Source organism: Bombina bombina, chromosome 9, assembly GCF_027579735.1.
Source record: "Bombina bombina isolate aBomBom1 chromosome 9, aBomBom1.pri, whole genome shotgun sequence".
Classification (NCBI taxonomy): Eukaryota; Metazoa; Chordata; class Amphibia; order Anura; family Bombinatoridae; genus Bombina; species Bombina bombina.
The window spans coordinates 164,378,188-164,405,170 of NC_069507.1; the positions used below are offsets into that span (position 1 = coordinate 164,378,188).

The 26,983-nt window shown below is 39.4% G+C and overlaps 1 protein-coding gene across 1 annotated transcript in view; it reads left to right on the top strand.

The window, feature by feature from the left end:
- LZTS2 (leucine zipper tumor suppressor 2) overlaps nucleotides 1-26,983 on the top strand; it is a 378,469-nt gene that overhangs the window by 59,660 nt on the left and 291,826 nt on the right. Inside the window, exon 2 of the mRNA XM_053692473.1 lies at nucleotides 24,284-24,391. The gene's annotated coding sequence lies outside the window, so the exon portion shown is untranslated. The remainder of the gene's footprint in view (nucleotides 1-24,283; nucleotides 24,392-26,983) is intronic.

Below are 26,983 nucleotides of genomic sequence, written 5' to 3' on the forward strand. Positions count from 1 at the left end.
TGCTTAACATTCCTTTCAAAGGTAAAACATTATTTGGACCTGATTTGAAAGAGATTATTTCAGACATCACTGGGAGAAAGGGCCACGCCCTCCCACAGGATAGGTCTTTTAAGGCTAAAAATAAGCCTAATTTTCGTCCCTTTCGCAGAAACGGACCAGTCTCTAATTCTGTATCCTCTAAGCAAGAGGGTAATACTTCACAACCCAAACCAGCCTGGAAACCAATGCAAGGCTGGAACAAGGGTAAGCAGGCCAAAAAGCCTACCACTGCTACCAAAACAGCATGAAGGGATAGCCCCCGATCCGGGACCGGATCTAGTGGGGGGCAGACTTTCTCTCTTTGCTCAGGCTTGGGCAAGAGATGTTCAGGATCCTTGGGCGCTAGAAATAGTTTCTCAAGGTTATCTCCTGGAATTCAAGGAACTACCCCCAAGGGGAAGGTTCCACAGGTCTCAATTATCTTCAAACCAAATAAAGAGACAGGCATTCTTACATTGTGTAGAAGACCTGTTAAAGATGGGAGTGATACATCCAGTTCCATTAAGAGAACAAGGAATGGGATTTTATTCCAATCTGTTCATAGTTCCCAAAAAAGAGGGAACATTCAGACCAATTTTGGATCTAAAGATCCTAAACAAATTTCTCAGGGTACCATCGTTCAAAATGGAAACTATTCGAACGATCCTACCTACTATCCAGGAAAATCAATTTATGACTACCGTGGATTTAAAGGATGCGTACCTACATATTCCTATCCACAAAGAACATCATCAGTTCCTAAGGTTCGCTTTTCTGGACAAGCATTACCAGTTTGTGGCAATTCCATTCGGATTAGCCACTGCTCCAAGGATTTTCACAAAGGTACTAGGTGTCCCTTCTAGCGGTTCTAAGACCAAGGGGCATTGCAGTAGTACCTTACTTGGACGACATCCTGATTCAAGCGTCGTCCATGTCAAAAGCAAAGGCTCATACGGACATCGTCCTAGCCTTTCTCAGATCTCACGGATGGAAGGTGAACAAAGAAAAAAGTTCTCTGTCCCCGTCAACAAGAGTTCCCTTCTTGGGAACAATAATAGATTCCTTAGAAATGAGGATTTTTCTGACAGAGGTCAGAAAATCAAAACTTCTATGCTCTTGTCAAGTACTTCACTCTGTTCCTCGTCCTTCCATAGCGCAGTGCATGGAAGTAATAGGATTGATGGTTGCAACATTGGACATAGTTCCTTTTGCACGAATTCATCTAAGACCATTACAACTGTGCATGCTCAGACAGTGGAATGGGGATTATACAGACTTGTCTCCGACGATTCAAGTAGATCAAAAGACCAGAGATTCACTCTGTTGGTGGCTGACCCTGGAAATCTGTCACAGGGAATGAGCTTCCGCAGACCAGAGTGGGTCATTGTCACGACCGACGCCAGCCTAGTGGGCTGGGGCGCGGTCTGGGAATCCCTGAAAGCTCAGGGTCTATGGTCTCGGGAAGAGTCTCTTCTCCCGATAAACATTCTGGAACTGAGAGCGATATTCAATGCTCTCAGAGCTTGGCCTCAACTAGCAAAGGCCAAATTCATAAGGTTTCAGTCAGACAACATGACGACCGTTGCATATATAAATCATCAGGGGGGAACAAGGAGTTCCCTGGCGATGAAAGAAGTGACCAAGATAATTCAATGGGCGGAGGATCACTCCTGCCACCGGTCTGCGATCCACATCCCAGGAGTGGAAAATTGGGAAGCGGATTTTCTGAGTCGTCAGACATTCCATCCGGGGGAGTGGGAACTCCATCCGGAAATCTTTGCCCAAATAATTCAATTATGGGGCATTCCAGACATGGATCTGATAGCCTCTCGTCAGAACTTCAAGGTTCCTTGCTACGGGTCCAGATCCAGGGATCCCAAGGCGACTCTAGTAGATGCACTAGTAGCACCTTGGACCTTCAACCTAGCTTATGTATTCCCACCGTTTCCTCTCATCCCCAGGCTGGTAGCCAGGATCAATCAGGAGAGGGCCTCTGTGATCTTGATAGCTCCTGCGTGGCCACGCAGGACTTGGTATGCAGACCTGGTGAATATGTCATCGGCTCCACCATGGATGCTACCTTTGAGACAGGACCTTCTTGTTCAGGGTCCATTCGAACATCCGAATCTGGTTTCCCTCCAACTGACGGCTTGGAGATTGAACGCTTGATTTTATCAAAGCGTGGGTTTTCAGATTCTGTAATAGATACTCTGATTCAGGCTAGAAAGCCTGTAACTAGAAAAATTTACCATAAAATATGGAAAAAATATATCTGTTGGTGTGAATCTAAAGGATTCCCATGGAACAAGACAAAAATTCCTAAGATTCTATCCTTTCTACAAGAATGTTTGGAGAAAGGATTATCTGCAAGTTCTCTGAAGGGACAGATCTCTGCTTTATCTGTTTTACTTCACAAAAGACTGGCAGCTGTGCCAGATGTTCAAGCATTTGTTCAGGGCTCTGGTTAGGATCAAGCCTGTTTACAGACATTTGACTCCTCCCTGGAGTCTAAATCTAGTTCTTTCAGTTCTTCAAGGGGTTCCGTTTGAACCCTTACATTCCGTAGATATTAAGTTATTATCTTGGAAAGTTTTGTTTTTGGTTGCAATTTCTTCTGCAAGAAGAGTTTCAGAGTTATCTGCTCTGCAGTGTTCTCCGCCCTATCTGGTGTTCCATGCAGATAAGGTGGTTTTGCGTACTAAGCCTGGTTTTCTTCCGAAAGTTGTTTCCAACAAAAATATTAACCAGGAGATAGTTGTACCTTCTTTGTGTCCGAATCCAGTTTCAAAGAAGGAACGTTTGTTACACAATTTGGACGTAGTCCGTGCTCTAAAATTCTATTTAGAGGCTACTAAAGATTTCAGACAAACATCTTCCTTGTTTGTTGTTTATTCTGGTAAAAGGAGAGGTCAAAAAGCGACTTCTACCTCTCTTTCCTTTTGGCTTAAAAGCATTATCCGATTGGCTTATGAGACTGCCGGACGGCAGCCTCCTGAAAGAATCACAGCTCACTCCACTAGGGCTGTGGCTTCCACATGGGCCTTCAAGAACGAGGCTTCTGTTGACCATATATGTAAGGCAGCGACTTGGTCTTCACTGCACACTTTTGCCAAATTTTACAAATTTGATACTTTTGCTTCTTCGGAGGCTATTTTTGGGAGAAAGGTTTTGCAAGCCGTGGTGCCTTCCATTTAGGTGACCTGATTTGCTCCCTCCCTTCATCCGTGTCCTAAAGCTTTGGTATTGGTTCCCACAAGTAAGGATGACGCCGTGGACCGGACACACCAAAGTTGGAGAAAACAGAATTTATGCTTACCATATATTACTTTTCTCCAACGGTGTGTCCGGTCCACGGCCCGCCCTGGTTTTTTAATCAGGTCTGATGAATTATTTTCTCTAACTACAGTCACCACGGTATCATATGGTTTCTCCTATATATATTTCCTCCTGTCCGTCGGTCGAATGACTGGGGTGGGCGGAGCCTAGGAGGGATCATGTGACCAGCTTTGCTGGGACTCTTTGCCATTTCCTGTGGGGAAGAGAATATCCCACAAGTAAGGATGACGCCGTGGACCGGACACACCGTTGGAGAAAGTAATTTATCAGGTAAGCATAAATTCTGTTTTCTATTGCACAAATTAGTCATTTTTAGTTTTGACTATTATACTACTTCAAAGGGATAGTAAAGTCAAAATCAATTTTTTTTTTATTCCAATAGAGGATGTAATTTTGAACAACTTTATAATTTACTTATGTTATTAAATATCCTTCACTCTCTTGGTATCTTTTATTGAAGAGTAAAACGAGGTAGACTCATGAGGGCTCAGGAGTGTGCACGTGTCTTTAGTACTCTATGACAGCAATGTTTTGCAACATTGTATAACAAAGCTCCAAATAATGTAATATAATATACTAGTCCTAAAGCCCGTTCACACGGGCCATTTTTTGCAGTACAGCGGTCCCACCCCTTGGTCTCTCCCTCCCCCTCTCTTTTGTTCTCTCTCTCTCTTTCTCTCTCTCCCCCCTCTCTTTTGCTCTCTCCCCCTCTCTTTTAAACTCTCTCTCTCCCCCCTCTCTTTTGAGCTCTCTCCCCCTCTCTTTTGCGCTCTCTCTCCTCCTCTCTTTTGCGCTCTCTCTCCTCCTCTCTTTTGCGCTCTCTCCCCCTCTCTTTTGCGCTCTCTCTCTCCTCCATCTCTTTTGCGCTCTCTCTCCCCCATGTCTTTTGCGCTCTTTCCCCCTCTCTCCCCTCTCTTTTGCGCTCTCTCTCTCCCCCTCTCTTTTGCGATCGCTAAATCTCCCCTCTCTTTTGCACTCTCTCTCCCCCATCTCTTTTGTGCTCTCTCTCCCCCCTCTCTTTTGCGCTCTCTCCCCCTCTCTTTTGCGCTCTCTTCCCCCCCTCTCTTTTGCGCTCTTCCCCCCCTCTCTTTTGCACTCTCTCTCTCCCCACTCTTTTGCGCTCTCTCTCTCCTCCCTCTTTTGCGCTCTCTCTCTCCCCCCTCTCTTTTGTGCTCTCTCTCTCCCCCATCTCTTTTGCGCTCCCCCCTCTCTCTCTCCCCTCTCTCTCTCTCCCATCTCTTTTGCGCTCTCTCCCCCCTCTTTTGCGCTCTCTCCCCCCTCTTTTGCGCTCTCTCTCACCCCTCTCTTTTGCACTCCCTCTCTCCCCCACTCTTTTGCGCTCTCTCTCTCCTTCATCTCTTTTGCGCTCTCTCTCCCCATCTCTTTTGTGCTCTCTCCCCCCTCTCTCTCTCTTCTCTCTTTTGCGCTCTCTCTCTCCCCCCCTCTCCCCTCTCTTTTGCGCTCTCTCTCTCTCCCCCTCTTTTGCGCTCTCTCTCTCCCCCTCTCTTTTGCGCTCTCTCTCACCCCTCTCTTTTGCACTCCCTCTCTCCCCCACTCTTTTGCGCTCTCTCTCTCCTTCATCTCTTTTGCGCTCTCTCTCCCCATCTCTTTTGTGCTCTCTCCCCCCTCTCTCTTCTCTCTTTTGCGCTCTCTCTCTCCCCCCCTCTCCCCTCTCTTTTGCGCTCTCTCTCTCTCCCCCTCTTTTGCACTCTCTCTCTCCCCCCTCTTTTGCGCTGTCTCTCTCTCCCCCCCTCTCCCCTCTCTTTTGCGCTCTCTCTCTCTCCCCCCCTCTCCCCTCTCTTTTGCGCTCTCTCTCTCTCCCCCTCTTTTGCGCTCTCTCTCTCCTCCATCTCTTTTGCGCTCTCTCCCCCTCTCTCTCTCCCCTCTCTTTTCCGCTCTCTCTCTCCCCCTCTCTTTTGCGCTCTCTCCCCTCTCTTTTGCTCTCTCTCCCCTCTCTTTTGCGCTCTCTCTCTCCCCCTCTCTTTTGCGCTCTCTCTCCTCTCTCTTTTGCACTCTCTCTCTCCCCCCTCTTTTGCGTGCTCTCTCTCCCCCTCTCTTTTGCGCTCTCTCTCCCCATCTCTTTTGTGCTCTCTCTCCCCCCTCTCTTTTGCGCTCTCTCCCCCCCTCTCTTTTGCACTCTCTCTCCCCCCCCTCTTTTGCGCTCTCTCTCTCCCCCCTCTCTTTTGCGTGCTCTCTCTCCCCCTCTCTTTTGCGCTCTCTCTCCCCCATCTCTTTTGCGCTCTCTCTCTCTCTCCCCCCTCTCTTTTGCGCTCTCTCCCCCCCTCTCTTTTGCACTCTCTCTCCCCCCCCTCTTTTGCGCTCTCTCTCTCCCCCCTCTCTTTTGCGTGCTCTCTCTCCCCCTCTCTTTTGCGCTCTCTCTCCCCCATCTCTTTTGCGCTCTCTCTCTCTCTCCCCCCTCTCTTTTGCGTGCTCTCTCTCCCCCTCTCTTTTGCGCTCTCCCCCATCTCTTTTGCGCTCTCTCTCCCCTCTCTCTTGCGCTCTCTCTCTCCCCCCTCTTTTGCGCTCTCTCCCCCCTCTTTTGCACTCTCTCCCCCCTCTTTTGTGCTCTCTCCCCCCTCTCTTTTGCACTCTCTCTCTCCCCCCTCTCTTTTGCACTCTCTCTCACCCCCCTCACTTTTGCGCTCTCTCTCCGCTCTTTTGCACTCTCTCTCTCCCCCTTCTTTTGCGCTCTCTCTCCCCCCCTCTCCCCTCTCTTTTGCGCTCTCTCTCTCTCCCCCTCTTTTGCGCTCTCTCTCCTCCATCTCTTTTGCGCTCTCTCCCCCCCTTTTGCCCTCTCTCTACCCCCCTCTCTTTTGCGCTCTCCCCCCTCTCTTTTGTGCTCTCTCTCCCCCCTCTTTTGCTCTCTCTCTCTCCCCCTCTCTTTTGCGCTCTCTCTCCCCCCCTCTTTTGCTCTCTCTCTCCCCCCTCTTTTGCTCTCTCTCTCTCTCCCCCTCTCTTTTGCTCTCTCTCTCCCCCTCTCTTTTGCTCTCTCTCTCTCTCCCCCTCTCTTTTGTGCTCTCTCTCCCCCCTCTTTTGTGCTCTCTCTCTCCCCCCTCTTTTGTGCTCTCTCCCCCCCTCTCTTTTGCACTCTCTCTCTCTCCCTCTCTTTTGTGCTCTCTCTCTCTCTCCCCCTCTCTTTTGCGCTCTCTCCCCCCCTCTTTTTTGCGCTCTTTCCCCCCTCTCTTTTGCTCTCTCTCCCCCCCCTCTCTTTTGCTCTCTCTCTCTCCCCCTCTCTCTCTCCCCCACCCCTCTCTCTCTCTCTCTCTCCCCTCTCTCTCTCTCTCTCTCTCTCTCTCTCTCTCCCCCCTCTCTCTCTCTCTCTCTCTCTCCCCCCCCCTCTCTCTCCCCCCTCTCTCTCTCTCTCTCTCTCTCTCTCTCTCTCTCTCTCTCTCTCTCTCCTTCCCCCCCCCCTCTCTCTCTCTCTCTCCCCCCCACTCTCTCTCTCCCCCCCCTCTCTCTCTTTCCCCCCCTCTCTATCTCTCTCCCCTCAGTCTCTATCGTGTGACCGCATATAACCACGCCCCATTATGTCTGACCACGCCCCTTCACAACCATTCACGCCTGACCACGTCTTCTTCACGTCGGCCACACCCCGGCTCACACCCGGCCACGCACACTTCTGTTGCAGATCAGCTGCTGCTAGGGACTCAAAGGCCAGGTGTGTTTTGTCTTCGTGCTGTCTCTACTGTGCATGACAGCTTCGGACAAACACACTTGGCCTTTTATATTATAGGATGGAATGAACTTTGTGTTCTGGGAAACGGACAAGCGTTTCTGCTAACACTGCAACAAATATTATATCACTCGCAATAGGGGAAGCTTTTAAACGCTGCACGTTGCCCACAGCCCAATTAAAATAATGCATCTTGAATGTGTATTATCTATATTAAGCTGGAAAGTGATTCACAATGATTTCTTGTTTACTGCTTTGTTACACTAAGACTAAGCCATTGTTGTGAGCAATATCTGTGGGAGTAACTGCATTTCAATTAACTGCAACTCCGAGCCTGTATTGTGCCCTTTTTAAAGAAGCTTTTTCATGTCAATAACCCATCTTAAATGCATTTTGGTGATCTCACTAGCATTTATCATATCTTTTTTTTCCTGTCATAAAATCTCATTGCCGTTCTTTTTTCTTTATTGTTACATTACAATATTTATTTGTTTTTTTATTCTAATCCTTTCTAATCCCCTCCCTGTTTAAGATACATTTAATATGATTGAATTGTAAATAATTTTATGTTAGTCACAGGCATTATCAGATGCAAAGTAGTTGTGATTGAATTAACAGAGAATTTTAATTGACAGAATTGTTAGATTATAAAATCTAATTTTTATGTTTTATTTTGAAAAGAAATCTAGGAGGGATGAATCATTATGGTATAAAACATTATTTGTAACACTCATAATAGGCAGAGTATCATCATTTTGCTTACATCATATGGTAAAAAGGTTCAGAATCTATAGTCAATGCTTTGGTTATGTGACAGCAGAATTGGACAGACTATAATTAGTTCATATAAAGTTTAAAGGGACACTGAACCCAATTTTTTTTCTTTCATGATTCATCTAGAGCAAGCAACTTTCTAATTTACTCCTATTATCAATTTTTCTTCGTTCTCTTGCTATCTTTATTTGAAAAAGAAGGCATCTAAGCTAAGGAGCCAGCAAATTTGTGGTTCAGTACTATGGACAGCACTTGTTTTATTTGTGCTGTCCAATCAGCAAGGACAACCCAGGTTGTTCACCAAAAATGGGCCGGCATCTAAACTTACATTCTTGCTTTTCAAATAAACATACCAAGATAATGAAGAAAATGTGATAATAGGAGTAAATTAGAAAATTGCTTAAAATTGCATGCTCTATCTGAATCACAAAAGAAAAAAGTTGGGTTCATTGTCCCTTTAAAGGGACACTAAATGTTATTTTTTTTTTTAAACAACCTTTATAATTTTTTATATGTACACTTTCAGAGGCACCAGCACCTACTGAGCATGTGCAATAGTTCAGTGTATACAGATTAGTCTGTGATTTGCTGATAGCTGTCACTTGATACAGGGGCAGTCAACTTTTAAAGGGACAGTCTACACCATAATTTTTATTGTTTTAAAAGATAGATAATCCCTTTATTACCCATTCCCCAGTTTTGCATAACCAACACAGTTATAATAATATACTTTTAACCTCTGTGATTATCTTGTATCTAAGCCTCTGCAAACTGCCCCTTTATTTCAGTTCTTTTGACAGACTTGCAGTTTAGCCAATCAGTGCCTGCTCCCAGATAACTTCACATGCACGAGCACAGTGTTATCTATATGAAATACGTGAACTAACACCCTCTAGTGGTGAAAAACTGTTAAAATGCATTCTGAAAAGAGGTGGCCTTCAAGGTTTAAGAAATTAGCATATGAACCTCCTAGGTTTAGCTTTCAACTAAGAATACCAAGAGAACAAAGCAAAATTGGTGATAAAAGTAAATTGGAAAATTGTTTAAAATTACATGCTCTATCTGAATCAGGAAAGTTTATTTTGGCCTAGACTGTCCCTTTAATGCAATTTTCAATTTTATCAGAGAAAAAAATCTACTGCTCATTTGAAATTCAGAGCATTATTTCATTGCCTTTTATTATGCATCTGTTTATTATGCAGTTCTAATATATTTAATGGCCTTGAAAATGAAACCTAAAACTTTTTTTTTTTTTACAGTGTTCACTGTACTTCTGTTATCATATTTACTTCGTTCTAATGGTATTCTTTGTTGAAAAAAACATACATAGGTAGCATGCTTGTGTCTGGATCACCATATGTCTGCAGTTTTGCAAGAATCCTTTTGAGCACTAGATGAAATAACTGCTGCCAGAAAGTGCTCCAAACCCTTGTATGCTCCTAAGCCTACCTACCTGCTTTTCAACAAAAGACAACAAAAGAACTAAGAAATGAGAAATTAGAAGTAAATTGGAAATTAGCTTTTTTTTTGTACACTCTGTCTGAACAATGGAAAAAAAATAGTTTGCATGTCCCTTTCGTAGGGAGTGTTGTGCTCTTTTGGATGGTACTGCAAGCACATGATTATTACATTTTGTAATGAGACAATATATTTTCCATTGCTGAGAGGATGTAGACTCAAGGATAAACATTAATAATGAGACTTTACAATAGGAGGACTAACAAAAGGGTTATAGGATTAACTGATAGATAGAAGGGAAGCGGTGTCGCTCAAGTCCGTGAGGAAGCGGCAGGATTCAAGAGCCGATCCAAGCTGGGTTCCAATTGTCTGGATAGCGCAAAACATGCGCCGTATGAAGTAGCGTGGTGCCGACCACAAGATGGCCGAGACAGCCAGGAAACAATCAAGGAGAAAGAGTAGGCGGAACTCCAAAACTCAGGTAAAAACAATCCTTTATTCCATAGGTTTAAAAAACAACACTCGTAGTGCAAAACATGATCAGAGGAGGAGGAGACCTTACATGTTTTGTGCCGTGCGGCACTTAATCATAGGCTTAACCTCCTACACGTTAGGAAACACCTTTATACCGGCCACAGCCAATCAAAGGCCACCCATATGGTTACCATGTCAACGGCTGTGGTCAGTAAACAACACATGTTTCCAAGCTTACGTGCGGCATGAATACATAAATTATTACAAAAAATTATTAAAAAATACCAAATATGCAACTGACAAATCTGGTGTAACAATGTATCCATTTCAGCCCGCAACAGACTACTAATAATAAATCCAAAGTGCACATTTAATTTTTACAAAATATATTGAAATCCTCAAAGGGCTTTTTAAAAAAAATATCTCATTCAATAATATATCAACAAAATTGTGCATTATCAAATCCACTAAGGACTTATAAAGTGATATCATACAGAACTGCAGAAAAAGGGAAGGTGTGTTATTGACATACTAATATACTCAATTATGCACTAAATGATTATGGGATAATATCAAACAAATAGTTGTTACAGAAGAAAAAATATATACTTTTTGTTATGAGTCCTACTCCACAAAGTAGCTAATGTCCCACTCCTTATTTAATCCTGTCGGTACTCTGGTGCCTAGTTTCCAAATCCAATACAATTCCTTTTTGGTGAGGATTTTATACCCGTTTCCTCCCTGCAATGGCCTCCTAGCTATGTCTATTACCTTTACCAAAATCCTTGGTTCATTTGTGAAATGGATTCCATTAAAATGCCTAGCTACACTAGAGTCCTTGCAGTCATTTCTTATGTCCCTTTTGTGTTCCCCTATTCTAGAGCGCAGAGAACGTGAGGTTTGACCTACATACTGGTCCCTAAACAACTTGCACTCTAAAAGATATATTACAAAGTGTGTGCCACAGTTTGAATAATACTCTATATTAAAACTCTCACCAGTGGTAGTGCTTTTAAACTTATTACCTAAAGTGATAACCTCACATGTAACACAATTCCTGGACAGGCATTTAAAGGTGCCTTTTTTGGACAATCAATTACTCCCATGCTTAACCAAACTACTAGTGACTAGGCTTGGAGACAGCCTATTGGCCAAAGTGGAAGCTTTCTTTCTTTCAAATTTAACATTGTCTACAACATTAGATAATAAATCATCCCCTTTTAAAAGAGGCAAATTCCTTTTTACAATGTTACAAAGTTGATTATACTGCAATGAAAGCTCAGTAGAAAACACTATTGTGTCATCATTAAATTTGCGTTCCTTTGGAAACTTTTTAGGATCAGTTGATACTCGTGAATGAATCTCATTGACACATTTTACTGTATGCTTTAGCATTTCCATGTCATACCTCCTAACAACTAATCTTTCAATAAGCTTATTGGCTTGTAGTTTAAAAAAAACTCATCGGAATTAGTATTCCTCCTTAATCGTAAGAACTGGCTTTTTGGTATGGACCTAATTAGGTGATGAGGGTGACATGATTTGGCGTGCAAGATGGCATTGCCAGATGAGGATTTCCTATAAGTGTCAGTAATTATCTTATTTTCTTTTACTGACCCTATGAGTGTAAGATCTAAGAAATGTATTCTCTCTTTTTGGATCTCTCCTATAAATTTTAGACCAAAATCATTATCATTTACGTAACTCAAAAAATCCTCAAATATAAAATTTCCACTAACTACCAAAATCAAATCATCGATGAACCTCATAAATAAATTGATATTTTGTGCAAAAGGGTTGTTGTCCATATTATAAGCTGCTGTCAAGTGGATTCTTTGCTACACCAAAAATATTCCCCATAGGAAACAGATTGTCATAAGCAAACTAATTCTGAATGACCAAGAAAATAAATGTGTTCAGAGCGCCTCAAATGGTCTAGGTCAGGGGTCAGCAACCTTCGGCTCCCAGATGTTTTGGAACTACATTTCCCACGATGCTGAGACACTCTTTAGGCTATCTGAGCATCATGGGAAATGTAGTTCCAAAACATCTGGGAGCAGAAGGTTGCTGACCCCTGCTCTAGGTGTTGTACAATGTGTAGAGTGTGTATTTAGAAATATTTTTTTTTTTGTTTAAATAATTTTTATTGAGGTTTATATTGATATGACATACAAACATGAGAAATATAACATCACATAATGAACTAAAATATAGCATATCATACAGTAGATTCCACTTCCGGGATAATAGTAGTCCATATTATGTCATATTCAGAGTTCCAAGTCAAAAGTAGACCTCATATTTTTTCTTTTTTTTCTTGCTTTACACCGTTTCTTCAGTAATTAAATAACATATAAGCATAATATAAACATGGATACCAAGATATACAGAGATAGTGAGCTTTGAAAGAGAAACAAGAAAACCCAACATTTTATTACATATACAAAGTTATCGCAGATTTTTAAAGAATTATGATTAATTTTGCGGTATATTCGAGGATAAACCGCGTTAGAAGTCTCTGGTACGCAACTTACCAGAGATCTATAACAGTATTTAGTGAACACTGGTCTATGAAAAATTGAATCAAAACTTCAATGTTTAACTAAAGAAGTGGTTTAGTTACTGAGTAAATAGATGAGTAAGTGTATGAGTGAGTGAAGGGGGGAGGTCGGAGCCAGAATTTCAATACCTCTGAACCTATGGTTATTGGGTGGACAATATGCCTGGGACAGTGTTTATAATATGGAGGTAAGAAAGTTCTAGGGTGCAGAGAAGTGGAGTAAAAGCATAGAGCTTAATATGTCTCAGGAGGAGTACATGGCACAAAGACAGTATAGTATCCCGAAAAATACCTGAGAACTATGTGTTAATTTGTAACTCCACAATAAACCATTATGAGCACAGGATGTGATCTGTATCACCCCTCAGGGAATGTTGTCCCCACTGGACACAGACGGAAAAGGGATATTGGATATGGCCCACTCCGATGGACAGAGTGGGAAAGGGTGAGGGGAGATACGGCATTGCATTCAAAGTGTCTGAATGTAGTTATATATATATATATATGTATGGTCAGGTTGATAAAAACCAAATTTCAAACAATCTGAGACCTAACACGTCACATGTTTAAAGATAATCTATTAACTAGCTATGTGTGGTATAGATACTAAAAACAAAGCTAAATGCTTCACTGTGATTGTGGCCGCTCACAGGTCGAATATTGCCGCCAGTTATATTAACATGGGAGAAGGGAAATGCTTAGGTTCTTAGTTGCTGAAGTGGATTATAGTATTAGATGGGGTGTAAGTATCTTCAATATAACAAAGATTATGACAGTGACTAGTTGCGGATATACAGAATTGTATTAATAGTGTGCCAAAGAGAGAAAATCTAGTTTACTATAATTCTGTTATGTGGGTACGGGCCCTATACCCCCAAACAGAAAAATGAGAATACAGCACTTGGCTTGTTGTAATGTAAGGGTGCAACAATAAGTAGTGTATTAGCCTCAGCCTGCTTTATATAACCATCGCCCACAAATTGCAATACAAATGGATTTTACAGGGTAGGTAGTGGGAAATCAATAATAGATAGAATATGGAAATATGCTATTATATAGATTATATTGAGATCAAAAAACAATTAAGAGCATAATAAAAAACCATTAACCATCTCCCAACAATACAATAAAATTGACATTATGTATAATAATAGCAGCAACATCTATCCAATCTCTTCCATGGGATATACTGTAAAAGCAAGACCCTGGGTGAAAAATGAAACATAGCCTAGTTTCTTTAGATCACAAACAGACACAGTATACATACAATTAACTTTTTCTCAGAGCCAATTGCATAAACTAATAATATAAACCTACATGATAGAAAAGCAAGCAGTTAGAACATGAGGAGGTAAATCACAGAAACATGGAACTTGGTATCACGTGTTAACTAAATAACGGGCTCTTTAACTGATGTCTCTGAACAGAGCTAAAATTTCCTATAGGGAAAGGTGGATTTTTTAAAGCTTAATCTCTGAACACTGGGTTCAAGTTTTAACTATTGGAGAGCTATTCTGTCGCAGAATATATAAAATTCTATTTCAAATATCAGTACTATAACTAACATTAAGGGACATAAAACAATATAGTTAGAGTTCTCATGCAGTCTGTAGCGTCAATAGTAGCAAATAGGCAAAAGAAATTGACATAAAAAAATAAAAAAAAAGATCACTGTTTGCCAGTTTTCATGAGGGCTGCAGAAATCCGTTATGTCCCAATACTGTGTATCCTTATCTCGCTATGTTCACAGTGGGGCCAGACCGGGTCAGTGAAACTTTATCCTATTCCGGCTCTCTGGTGATCTCTGAAGGTGGAATAACGGTCCCGCAAGAAGTTCATCAGCCACAGAGGCCAGCACCCGGCCATAAGACGATCCAGCCCCGTGGGACAAGGTTTCCACCACAGTAAGTTCTCCAACATCAAAAAGGAGCCCACCGGGGCAAACAGATAGAGCTTCCCAGTCATCACCACTCCAGAACAATCATAGCGGTCACTGTGTTTTTTGACTCTCGCTAGAACTTCTGTACCGCACCACTCCCCGGGAAGGAGTGAGGCAGGTAGAAGCCGGAGATGTTGTAAACAGGGCCTAGGATGCAGCGGTTCCTCTTGGCAGTTAGAAGTCCACTGTTGCGCAGCCGGCGACTTAGATTGAGTGGTAGCATTAGTGAAGAGAGTAGTAGAAGACCCGGGCGGTATTAGGGTGTTCGGCATAGCCAAGTCTCCTTCTTGTTTCCGGGCAGTCTCATAATATCGATTCCCATATAGGGAGGGCTCAGAAATATCATACAGAATGCCCTCATGTGAATCTTGTAACTTCTCCAGGTTTTCCGGCTCTGCGCTAGCCTGTAGCTCCTGACCAAACGCCTTAATAAGCGTTAGCTTTAATTGTGCGAAATGAGCCTCTAGTAGATCTAGGATTTCCCTATCCCACGAGGTCGGCACCATCTTCAGTTCAGATATCAGAGTCCTTAAATGGCTTGTTTTGCCGGGGTGGCAAATCAAATGCAGCAAAGTCTATGTATATTCTTGGATTTAGGGTAGCTTATAGTACTGTGGTGCACCTCAAAGTGGATTAGAGCTATAGAAAAAAGGCAAATAGGTTCTCCTAAAAATATTTGGAGCGAGAGCTCTGTAGAGATGCGACCATCCACCTCGGCGGCTGGCTCCGCCCCCCATTTAGAAATATTTTAATTGTAAATCTAGTACTTTACACAAGAATAAAACATGCCACGGTGGGTACAGTGGTAATAAATGACAATAAAAACAATAAGATGTGGATCCACTCTTGTACAAATTAAATATTGAATATATCTTAATAAAAACACTGAATATAAAATGATACAGAGGCAATAATAATGGTAGCCCCAATAAAAATATGAGAAAGTTAAAATTCCAAACAATGTCTGAAAGAAATCAATCCAATGTGTGGATTAATAAAATGCAGTAAATGAAATGAATGGATTGCTGATATCGACTATGAGGAGGATACCGTAAGAGATATTATGTACCAGTGTTGGTGGTGATAATGTGTATAAAAAGGGAGTGAAAAATTATCCTTAGTGATTGCAAATATAAAGAAAACAGACAGTGTCAACTTGCTTATTCAAAAGTGAAAAAAATGTTGTGAAAAATTGAAAAAATTACAAAGGAAAAAATGCTGCTCAAAAAATAAAAAAACAGAACAAAGTCAGTGATAAAAAAAAACAAAAAAAAGGAAAAAAGAGAACAAAGTCAGTGATTGTAATCCAAGAAACAAAATCCTAAAAATGGCTAAATGTGAAGATCCAAATAAGTCAAAAGTTAATAATGTGTAGAAAAGGAAACCTTATTTTCCTAGTGGTGAGAGTCCGTCTGAGGTTCCTGATGGTGAGAATAAAGTCAACTGTCTTTTAGGTCAAATCCAATTAATGGGCTAGTGTTCCTGATGGTGAGAACCTTTGGTGGTTGGGAGAAACTCCAATCCAAAAAAAAATAAATATTTTTTTCTTTTTAAATCATAAATTAAACCTAAAAGCAAATAAAAACAATAGTGTAGATGGTACTAAATAAATTTTTTTTTTGGATTGGAGTTTCTCCCAACCACCAAAGGTTCTCAGGAACAGGAACACTAGCCCATTAATTGGGTTTGACCTAAAAGACCGTTGACTTTATTCTCACCATCAGGAACCTCAGACGGACTCTCACCACTAGGAAAATAAGGTTTCCTTTTCTACACATTATTAACTTTTGACTTTTATTTGGATCGTCACATTTAGCCTTTTTTAGGATTTTATTTCTTGGATTACAATCACTGACTTTGTTCTCTCTTTTTTTTTTTTTTATCACTGACTGTTCTTTTTTTTTTTCATTTTTTGAGCAGCATTTTTTTCACTTTTGAATAAGCAAGTTGACACTGTCTGTTTCCTTTATATTTGCAATCATTAAGGATCATTTTTCACTCCCTTTTTATACACATTATCACCACCAACACTGGTACATAATATCTCTTACGGTATCCTCCTCCTAGTCGATATCAGCAATCCATTCAGTGGCGTCACTAGGGGGGGGCGGGGGGGGGCGGGCCGCACCCGGGTGACACCCACCAGGGGGTGACACCAAAAAAAAAAAAAAAAAAAAAAAAATTTTTTTTTTTTTTTTTTTTTTTTTAATTTTATTGAAATTCAAAGAAATACAATGTTGAGATGCATAGATTTTTTTTTTATTAGAGGGGCTGGCATTTGTGAACATTGGTGGGACTGGGGAAGATGTAGACACACAATTTTTTTGCCCCTTGAGCCAGTGCTGCAATTTCAACAAATAGTTTTCCCGGCTGCTCCTAGCCTAAACCTGCCTGCCTATCTGTGCTCACTGCTCAGTGACATGTGGAGCAGTGGAGTCACTCACTGCTGTGCTGTCTCTCTAAACGGGAACTGGCAAATCATGAGGGGATGCCTGGCACCTGACCGCATGACTGTTTGACACTGTCTTTAAAGTGAAGCAGCCACATATGATGCCCACCAGACCATTACGGTTACGGTACACTAAGTGCACACTGAACAGGTAGGAGGGCGGGCGGGGGTCTGGGGGTGGGCAGAGTGCAGAGCTGATTGGCCATAAGAAGCGGTAGGCACGCGGCCCGTGGCTGTGCACTGACAGACTTGGAACAGAGTCAGAGAGCAGAATTTTCATAGTTTGCACCTAAAACTTTTCTTTAGTGATTTATTTTTAGAGTGCTCTATTTATCTTTCATTTGATGCTCTGCTGAGCCAGGGAGCAGCTCTAGGCATGAGCTTTATAATTAATGCAGTGCAGTTTACATATTTTGTATGTGTGTGTCTGAGTTTTTTTGTGTGTGTGTGTGTCTCAGTGTTTTTGTGTGTGTGTGTTTTTGTGTGTGTGTGTGTGTCTGAGTGTTTTTGTGTGTGTGTGTGTCTGAGTGTGTTTCCGAGTGTTTGTGTGTGCATCTGAGTATGTTTTAAGTGTGTCTGAGTGTTTGTATGTGTGTTTGCCTGTGTTTTTGTGTGTGTCTGCTTTCTGGGGGGGGGGGGGTGACACCATAACTTACCGCACCGGGTGACACCAACCCTAGTGACGCCACTGAATCCATTCATTTGATTTACTGCATTTTATTAATCCACACATTGGATTGATTTCTTTCAGACATTGTTTGGAATTTTAACTTTCTCATATTTTTATTGGGGCTACTATTATTATTGCCTCTGTATCATTTTATATTCAGTGTTTTTATATAGATATATTCAATATTTAATTTGTACAAGAGTAGATCCACATCTTATTGTTTTTATTGTCATTTATTACCACTGTACCCACCGTGACATGTTTTATTCTTGTGTAAAGTACTAGATTTACAATTAAAATATTTCTAAACACACACTCTACACATTGTATAACACCTAGCCCATTTGAGGCGCTCTGAACACATTTATTTTCTTAGTACATTTTCCAAGCTAGCTAGTTAGCCTACTTTTCAGAGCTATAGCTGCTCGTCTTTGTCGCTACACCCCATCGAAATCCATAATTCTGAATGACCCTATGAACAAATATCAAATGGAATAAAAAAAAATGTATGTGACAAACGATTTATTTAAAACAAAGTTTTTTTTTTCCTGTGGACATGTGTATTTCAAACATTATGGCATGGTCATAAACACAAGACCCTCTAATTCCATTGCAATTCATGAATATTTTGAAAATGAATTGCATAAATAAAAATAAATTTGTTTAAAGATCATTGTCAACAAATATTGAAAACTTTTAATAAAAAACTTTAAAGATTCTTAGAATACTGTTATTTTAAAATTGTCTTAGAAATAAGTGGGAGATATTAAAGGGTCACCCTGATGATAAAATGCATGTCTGCGCTCGGCTTAAGAGCCTTTAGGATGGCACGGAACGTCCTGCCTTTTTTGGTGCCCTGCTCTCTCCTGGTTTTAAGCAATGGAAAATCTGACTAGGGGGCGTTCCTAGCATTGTAGACAGTCCCTCATGATCCAATCCCAGTGTTGAAATCACATTTTTGCATTGTTTGATTTTGTTTTTTCATTAAATGTTTACATGATACTTGCTTCCATCCTAAAGGGGTTAAAGGGATATACAGGTGACCCTCGTTTTACAACGGTTCAATTTACACCGTTTCAGAATAACAACCTTTTTTTCCAGTCATGTGACTGCTATTGAAAAGCATTGAGAAGCAGTGCATTTATTAAAATAGCCAGTAGGTGGAGCTGTCCGCTTGTGTTGCAGCAAAGCCAAGCAAGCTGAAATTAATCAGTTTAACCAGACCAGAGCTATTGAGCAGATTTCAAAGGAACAAGATCTTTCTGTCTATAAATCAGTCCAGATTGGAATGCATAGAAAGAACTGTTTGCAGAAAAATGCAAGTGAAGTCTGTGTTGTGTGATTATTTTATTAGGTTTATAATTCTGTTTTGCAAATGTTTTTGTTTATTTAACTTAGTTTAATTATATATTCTGTGTTGTGTGATTATTTTATTAGGTTTATAATGCTGTTTAGCATTTAAAGTCTTCATTTCAAAGCTTTAAAATAATGTATTAGGTATTACTTATGACAATTTTGAGAGGGGCCTGGAACCTATCTCCTTCACTTCCCATTGACTTACATTATAAACTGGGTTTCAATTTACAACGGTTTCGATTTACAACCATTCCTTCTGGAACCTAACCCCGGCGTAAACTGAGGGCTACCTGTGTGTGTGTGTGTGTGTATATATATATATATAAGTCATGATTCAGATAGAGCATACAACAACTTTCTAATTTACTTCTGTTTTCAAATTTTCTTTGTTCTCTTGGAATCTTTTGTTGAAAAGTATGAATGTAAGCTCAGGAGTGTGCACGTGCCGGCAGCAGTTTTGAAAGAATGTTTTCCATTTGCAAGTGCACTTGATGACAGCACTATTTCCTGCCATGTAGTTCTCCAGACATCTACTTTAACAAATAATAACATGGGAATGGAGCAAATGTAAAGAAATTTGGGGTTTCATATCCCTTTAACATTGAATTTCATGACCCCTTTAATATCCCTTTGACATTTTAGTCCTATTTTCAGGAGTCGAAAGCAGAGATTTTATATTATGGCTATATCCTTTCTTGTGAGGGGGTAATCGAGGTAATATGTAATGTAAACGGCTTGCTTTAGGTAATGAAGTTGTATAATGTTTGAAATCATAGTGGATACTAAAAGACCCAATTCATTACCAAGTAAGGAATAGCTAAAAATATTCTCTGTACAAGTGAATATGATCATAGTGTTTACTTGAAGCATGGAAAAAAAAACTGCCTCAGTTTATTCTGCAACCAAACGGAATTCCTATACGGGTGTTTTACTTTTCCATTCACTAAACATTGCCATACATCTACATAATCTTACTGGGCTAAGCACTGTTTAATTCTGCAGAATTAGACTGTTTATTTAGAATGTTATTTGGAACACTTTCCATTGCACCTACTATTCGCTGTTACAAGCCAAACAAACTCTTAGTTTCTGTAAACATTAATGTGTGGGTTTCAGTTTGTGTTTTTAACACTCTTGACACCTCACCTGGAATGGCTATAGTTTATAAATATTTAATACAAAATGTTTTCAAAGCTTTATAGTTATTTGTAGGTACAGTATATTAAAAATAAGGAGCATTTATATTGTAGTAAAATCTTTTTAAAAAAAATCAACTTTCATGGTACATAGAAACATAGAATTTGTTGGTAGATAAGAACCAAAAAGGCCCATCAAGTCTACCCATATTGTATGTAACTTTTTATTAAGATAGCCTTATGCATGTCCTAGGCATTTTTTTTTATTCCTTTACAGTCTTTGTGTTTACCACCTCAATTGGAAGTTCAGTCCATGAATCCACCACCCTTTCTGTAAAAAAAAATGCTTCCTCATATTCCTCCTGAATCTGCTACCCTCTAATTTAAGTTTGTGACCCCTTGTTTTGTCTTTTTTTTTTTTGTGCAAAATACTTTCAGCTTCTACTTCTATACTATATATATTTAGGTCATAGAGTTTTCTTTGTACGTTTTTATATTTTAGGCCGTGTACTATTTAGCAGCCCTCTTTTGAACAGCTTCTAGTTTATTTATATCTTTCTGAAGATGTGGTCTCCAGAACTGTACACAGTATTCCAGATGTGGCCTAACTAGTGATCTGTAAAGTGGCATAAGCTATTTCTGCTACTAATACCTCTCCCAATGCAACCAAGTATTCAACTGGCCTTACTGGCTGCACTGCTGCATTGTGTAGCAAATTGTAAGTCATCTGAAATAATAATTCCCAAGTCCCGTTCTTCCTTAGTTACAGTCATGAAAGGGACAGTAAACCTAAAAAAATAATGTTATATAATTCTGCACATAGTGCAGATCTATATATTATTATCTTAGCGACTGCTTTCAAAATCAAAGGATTTTAGAGATTTTAGCTGTGAAAGTTCGACTTACCTGTTCTGCTCTCCATGATCTTCTGATTAGGTCTTCTTTTTCAAAAGTGCTTCGCAGGTGCGCTGTCTAATCACAGTGCGCCCGATTGCGCTGTTGAACTGAATTTCACACGCTCCCGCTACCAGACCAGTAGTGTTATTTTCATGAAATAAACTAGAATGTAAACTTTGGTTAATGGTTTTGTCTGCTCTGGGGGACAGGCGGGTATGTTAACTCAGTCAAACAGGGCTTTGATGGCTAACAAAACCATATTCTCTCTCTCTGCACACTTCCCTAACCAAGAGTTAAATTCTATAATACGCTGCATTCTTCCTACTTCCTGTCCATACACAGGTAAAACAGCAGGAAAAGACACAGACGCAGCCACATGATCTAAACATTTATACCTAGGTGAACTATAACATCTAACATTTAATTTTAAGAAACAGTTTAATTTACTTCTGTTATCAAATCTACTTTGTTCTATTGTTGTCCTTTGTTGAAAAGCATACATAGGTAGGCTCAGGAACAGCACGACACTTCTAAGATTTAGCTGGTGATTGATGGGCAAAAATAAAATGCTCTATCCCAGTAGTCCGTTTTTGTTAGCTGATGTATCCTTGCGACTGATAATTCCTACATGGTGGTGACTTCATATTATTGATCTGCAAATAACCAGGCAGTAATAAAGATTCTGATTGGATTAAACAAAATATAACCCCCTGGACCCAGAGTAATATAGCAAGACAATTGAATGCCTGTATCCAGCACTTCAAAGAAGTGATGCTTTGGGCATAGCTGATGCCATCAGTCTCACTGGGTTTCATCCTTTCCTTGTAAAGGCTGTGACACACTGCAAGCGGAGCGGTGCGCAGCGTGTAGATGCGGCTGTGCGCGCTCAGTGTGTCCTGCCTTTTCATCTCTGAGCACTCTGCTGCATCAGGACGCGTAGCTGAACGCTCAGAGATGAAATAATTGAACTTTAGAAGCGATGCGACGCAGTGCGAAGCAGCTGCATCGTCTCGCGCCGCATCGCTTGCAGTGTGTCACAGCCTTAACAGTCTACAGGGAAGCTGCACCATTCCAGACAACCTCTCACCTTTTTATATGGGAATGTTGTGTCTAGGTTACATATATAAGGGTAATTTTCACAGCTAGAGGTTTGGTGGGGGGCGATTACCCCTGTCATAATATAAGAAAGAATAGATCTGCTGTGGTTGTTGCTGTGTGTCTGGTATAGATGACCTTGAAAACAAGGCTTTGGGGGTCACCTCAGGTGTGCAGTTTATAATTTGCGTTTGGGAACTGATCATTATTTGATTCTTCATTGATTTTTTTATTTTCTTATTACATTGTATTAATTTATGTTTATTGAATGGTTAGTCTTCTTGATGTTATGTGAATAATCACACTGTGACTCATTTGTATATTCACACAGAGTTGTCTTCCATATACTGAAGTTTGTATGTGGTTTTGTTGGCTTCAGTGGGGTTAACAGCACTTTTGCAGCCCTTGATTTGATCCTAGTTGAGAGTGACAGCACATCAGTGGTTTATAAAGGTAATAGAAATCTGAATAAGGGCCTAGTCACATATATAACAGAAGTAAAATATATATCTATATGGGGGAAATATCATTATAGTATTTGTGTGCTTCTAAAATGTAACATTAGACTTCTAATCTGTATAGAGCAGTTTTATAGAAACAAATAACATTTTTAAGACCATGGATATGAGTTGTGAGTGCTCAGGCAGTTAATTCCAGACACGATCTAATAGGTGCGATCACATACAATTTACTTTGACAACAAATATGCTCTTTCTACTAATGAAAGTTCAATAGGAAGTTGTTTAGTTTTGTACCTGTTTGATATGATTTGTGTTATTTTAATTTGACTCCAAACTGCATTTACTCCATTTTTTTCAGCCAAAACAGTAAACATGTTTAAATGTCATTCTTTAATATGGATGATATAATTGTATTTGTTTATTTTCGCTATATGGTACCTTTAATATGATGCCTAAATGCCCTGGGATTTTATCAGATATTTTAATAATATACATGACTTCCTAATAACCTGAACAGCAATGGATTAATTCCAGCACAAAACTATAACCAGAATGAAGCGTGAACATCGCTGGCGCATAATCTATACAAATTGCATATTTTGCTCTAGTATGGTGGTGGTACGTGTGGTGGTATTCTGCAAACTACACTGTTTTTGTTGGACATTGCTTGTGCATTTCCTGCAGTAGAATTCGTGATAATACTCTAGAGCAAAGCCAACGAGGCACAAAAATTTAGCTCAAGAAGTGTAGTTTTTGGTTAAAAGGACACTGAACCCAAATTTTCTTCTTTTGTGATTCAGATAGAGCATGCAAATTTAAGCAACTTTCTAATTTACTCCTATTATCAAATGTTCTTCATTCTCTTGGTATTTTTATTTGAAAAGCAAGAATGTAAGTTTAGATGCCGGCCCATTTTTGATGAACAACCTGGGTTGTTCTTGCTGATTGGTGGATAAATTAATCCACCAATAAACAAGTTCTGTCTAGGGTTCTGGACTTTCTTTTTCAAATAAAGATAGCAAGAGAACAAAGAATAATTGATAATAGGAGTAAATTAGAAAGTGGCTTAACATTGCATGCTCTATCTGAATCACGAAAGAAAAAATTTGGGTTCAATATCCCTTTAAGTTCTTTGCTTTATACCTTTCATGTTTTTGAATGCACAATTGCAAGGAATAATTGTAAATAACTGGTTTCCAAAAGTGTACACAAGCACTTAAAGGGACACTCAAGTCAAAATAAACTTTTATGATTCAGATAGAGCGGCAGTTTTAAGACTCTTTCTAATTTACTTCCATTATCAAATTCTGCACAGTCTTTTTATATTCACACTTTCTGGGGAACAAGATCGTACTGAGCATGTGCACAAGCTCACAGGGTATATTATACTAGTCTTTGTTGAAAGCTAAATCTAGGTAGGCTCAAATGCTAATTTCTAATTCCTTAATGCAATCTCATTACAGTTTGACATTTCTTTACAGCTAGACAGCGCTAGTTCATGTGTGCCTTATGGATAACATTGTACTCACTCCATGGAGTTATTTATGAGTCAGCACTGATTGGCTAAAATGCAAGTCTGTCAAAAGAGCTAAGATAAGGGGCAGTCTGCAGAGGCTTAGATACAAGGTAATCACAGAGGTAAAAAGCATATTAATATAAACCTGTTGGTTATGCAAAACTGGGAAGTTGCTAAGGGATTAAAGGGATTATCTATATTTTCAAACAATAACAATTGTGGAGTCCTTTTAATATTTATTTTTCTTAATTGTTTTGTTGCCTACAGTGAAAGTTCCACATAACTACAAGCCATATATTTTGAATGTCAAAGTAAAAGTATTTATTTTAATACATAAATCAGATTTTAAAAAATAAAATAAAAAGGGTTAGGTTACATAGAATTATAAATTTTAAAAAATAAAATACAAATTTATGACAGAAGTCTGCACCGAAACCATCTCCTCATGTTGATTTCTTTTCCTTTTACCAGATTGGATGAATGACATAGCAGGATTTTTTCTGCTCCATCACTACAGCCTCTGATTGGCTGCTTGATTCCAGTCAACAAACAGACTATATTTCAAGACAAATTCCTATGGTAAGTGCATTTTCCATAAATTTAAACTCGCAAAAAATAAAATAATCAAAATCTCTTAACTTTTGATTGTGTGATTAAATTGAGGCATTAAAGGGACAGTAAAGTCGAATTTAACTTTTATGATTCAGATAGAGCATGCAATTTTAAATAACTTTCTTATTTACTTCTGATATTTAATTTGATTTGTTCTTTTGGTATGGTAGCTAGCTGATGATTGGTGGCTGCCCTTATATGCCTGTTATCATTGGCTCACCCGATGTGTGCTGCTACTTCAACAAGGATACAAAGAGAATGAAGCAAATTTGATACCAAAAGTAAAATTGTTTAAAATTGGATGATCTGTCTGAATCATGAAACTATTTAATGCATTGGCCTATACAGATGTTTTTTCACTCCTAACCTAAATAAAATTTTCCTGTCTTTAGCCTTGTAATATGTTTTTCTACAAACACTGTGGTGAGCAAAGTAGAGGGTATTGTGTGTCACAAATCTCAAATAGGTTATGTACTTTCAGTGCCTTAGGAATATAGATAATTAATGGTATTTGCATTGCAAGTGCTGACATTGTCTTTCTGTTTAATGTCATGATCTTCAGTCAAGGTCTACAGAAAAGTAGACCCCCCCCCCCCCAACTTGGATCAGAGCATCTCTTTTCTGTATATAGTCACCATTGATTGGTTTTGGATATACTTCTTGTTAGGACATGTCCTGAGACAATATACAAAGATACTTGCTAAATATGGTACCATTTTTATTAATAACTATGCACCCAAAATGGGTAATATGACAAGATTTCTGTAGCCCATGCATGATATAATCACGATCGCTTCCAGAGCTTCAAACCCCAGAGGAAATGTCATGCACGTTCTTGTTCCTTAAGGGTATTTTTTTGTAGGACGTGCCTGACACGTCCTTGGTCACGAAGGGGTTAAAATGCATGTATTTGCAGTTGTTGTCTAATAAATCCAATTAGGGACAGATATCTAAATTACATGAAAAAGGGGCACAATAAATAATGAAAATATATATTAAAGTTGTTTAATTATGCATAAATAAAGATTGTATATGCCAATCTGAAGGTGTTAACTGTCTCTTTAAGTTCTCAGCATGTCAGCTCTCTTTTGTCACTTTAGACAGTGGCTATAGTGAGAATTTCGAAGTGCTCATTTCGCAAGAAAACAAATAAGTTGTTTGCTGTTTTATTAACACAATCTACTCCTTTTTAGGTTTACTTTGATTTAACATATTTTTTTACTAAAGAAGTATTGTTTAACCCCTTAATGACCACAATGTACCCTGTATGTCACTGGTCGTTAAGGGTCTTTTCAGGACATAATAGCACAAGTCTAGCAAGAACACGTTATTAATGCTCTCCCTCCAGCAGGCTTTGTGGAATAGAGCAGTCTCAACGCTGGTGGCAAGACCGTGCTATAAAACAATCAAGTCTCAAAAAAAGGCCATTGACATACAGGGTACGTCGCTGGTCCTTAAGTGGTTAATATCCCTTTAATTGTCATTAGCAAGCACAGTGTGTTGTGTATCTTTGTGCAGTACAGCTATATTTTACTGTCTGGGTAGGTTGTTGTAACATAGCCAAAGGCTTGGTGATTCCTCTTGCATAGTACTTTGGTGGCCTGACCGTTTGAAAGGTTATGGATAAAGTTTTTTTTTCTGTTATAGAGTTTTTAGGTTTAGCATTCTGGAAATCAGCACATGTATACAATAAATGATGTTTTCTGAACAACTAAATACTATCACTTTTGGACAAGTTCTAAATCATTTACAGTAATGTGATCACAAACGTGGATGAAGTCATTCTTGGCTCAGTTGTCAAGGTCAGAGATGCAAAAGCAGGATCCAAGTACAATCTAAATAAGAAATCCTAAATGTTCAGAGTAACTATAGGCTACATTATCACCAGACAGTGGTTCTTGGTATGACATGTACAGGGTCTTAAAGGACCACTTAACACAGTTGAATAGCATAACCAATAAATGCCTAATAAAGAGACAATGCAAAAGCACTTGATTTGAATTTCAAATAAGCAGTGGATTTTTGTTTTCCTGACAAATATCAGTTAGTTACATTTTCCTTCCTAATGCATCATGTGACAGCCATCAGCCAATCACAAAATGCATTTAGTATATATCCTGTAGTTTTGCACATGCTCAGTAGGAGCTGCGGCCTGAGCAAGTGTGCATATAAAAAGATTGTGCACATTTTGTTAATGGAAGTAAATTGGAAAGTTTTTTTTAAAAAATAGCATGCTATATCTGAATCATTAAAGTATAATTTTGACTTGACTGTCTCATTAACCTAAGACATTATTTCTGTATTTTGAGCATTGGAACTTGACATTACAAAAGCTCTTTTGCAATAGCCTTTTTTATTTATGTATATTATACAACAAAGGTAAAAAAAAACACATAAAAAACACTGTTTTACTACTGTACTATATTTTTGGCTAAAATATACCTGCCCAATTTGTTTGGCATCTCAAAAATATAAATAAATACAAATTTTAAAAAAGTGGCTTAAAGATATAGAGCAGTTTTTAAAAAAAATATGTCTCTGTAATTCTGCCATTAAAAT